The sequence below is a fragment of the Apis cerana genome, linkage group LG7, assembly GCF_029169275.1.
Source record: "Apis cerana isolate GH-2021 linkage group LG7, AcerK_1.0, whole genome shotgun sequence".
NCBI lineage: Eukaryota > Metazoa > Arthropoda > Insecta > Hymenoptera > Apidae > Apis > Apis cerana.
This window is the reverse complement of record NC_083858.1, coordinates 1,847,062-1,848,743: the sequence shown is the minus strand read 5'-3', so window position 1 is coordinate 1,848,743 and position 1,682 is coordinate 1,847,062. Positions and strand designations below refer to the sequence as shown.

Sequence of the window (1,682 nt, the reverse complement as noted above, 5' to 3'; positions counted from 1 at the left end):
AATGAACATTCACCATAAATATTAATAGTTTTGTATTAATGATATATATACTATTTTCTTGTATATAAATTTTTTTATTCATAAAAAAAATTGATAATAATGAATCCATAGTTTCAATAAAAATGACAATTTTTTTCTGAAACAAATGATAGAAAGAAGAAGAAAAAAATATTTTGCTTCTTTTTCTATTATATTCCCCCCCATTATTAATACAGTTTTATTTTCAGACAATTATTGTGATCGCGCGCAATGCGATCGGTAGATTCAGTGTTTGTTTCGTAACAGTTTTTTAATATTTTAGAGCGCGATAGCTCTAATTAAATTTACTTATTATAATCGGGAAATTAGAATCAGTGTTTATTCGTCGATTGTAAATTAAACGGACGCGTTAATAGTTTTTATTTTTATTTTTTTATTCTTAATATTCGTTTTCGGTACAGAGTAGAGTCAGTGTTTCTCTAAGGAAGAAGGCAGTCATCCATCACGCGAAGAGGTAACTATTTTTTTTATTATTTTAATATTTTTATATCATCGATATTGTACTGTTGAAAAAATAATTACACATAACACTTTATATTTTGTTAAAGATGCCTGACTTTGCCAGTGAACATTTCTGTTGGATTTCAATTTTAAATAACGTTTTGTGACCGCGTGCAATGCGGTCTGTAGAATCAGTGTTTGTTCCGTAACAGTTTTTTTTTATTTTTTATATTTTAATGTATAATAACTGTTAATAATTAAACTGTCATAATTATTCGCGAAATTAGAATCAGTGCTTGTTCGTCGCCGATGTTTTAAATCGACGCGATGGTAGTTTTTTATTTTTATTTTTTTATTTTTAATATTCGTTTTCGGTACAGAGTAGAGTCAGTGTTTCTCAAAGGAATAGGACAATCATCCACCACGCGAAGAGGTAATTATTTATATATATTTTCCAGTTCAACTTTTTAAAATAATCAGTATTGCGTTTTAATTAAAATGTTTCATGTTTTCTTACAGTTTCCACTTCCTGATGATGACTACTTTGGCGATGACATCTTGGGCTACGACAATGCAGATTCTTCGCATCTATCGGTGAGTCGCATGCATTTATGTTCCTCCGGTCATTCAATCATGTCGTAGGACAAAAAGTCCGAACCGACACGAGTGATTGGTTGTATACGTAGATTTTTGTACGAGCACAATGACCGCGGGTATTCATCATACCCGTGAATAGTAACATTTCTTTGTGTTTTATTTACTAGATCAGGATAGATCTTCTTGCACATCGCGTTTTAAAGATAAGATATTGATAGTTAATATTATATAATATATACCTGATTTTTTTTAATATGATTAGCTAGAATGATACAAATTAGTTTGATTGTTTATAGTTGAAAATATTTCCGCAATGATTTGTAAAGTAAAAATTAAACAACTATATGAATCAAACTATATATGAATAACTATATGAATATAGTAATAAAAACAAATTCAGTTTTACTTTTGATCATAATATATAATTATTTGATATGTTATAAATATATAATAACTATGATTTGAATTAAATTAAATTATAAAATATTTAATTTCCTCCGTAAAAAAGAAATGTATGAAATATTATGTGCAAGAAGATATTTCGCGACAGGTAGATCTCTGAATCAGGGCAAAAAGTTTTGCACATTGTTTCTTTATTTTCGAAT

General features: G+C 27.9%; 1 long non-coding RNA gene across 1 annotated transcript; it reads left to right on the top strand.

Annotated features, from left to right (window-relative positions):
- Positions 1–437: 437 nt before the first annotated feature.
- Positions 438–1,322, top strand: LOC133666385 (uncharacterized). Its single transcript, XR_009830478.1, has 3 exons — positions 438–493; positions 588–913; positions 1,000–1,322. It is a non-coding gene; the product is annotated as an uncharacterized LOC133666385 (long non-coding RNA).
- Positions 1,323–1,682: the final 360 nt, after the last annotated feature.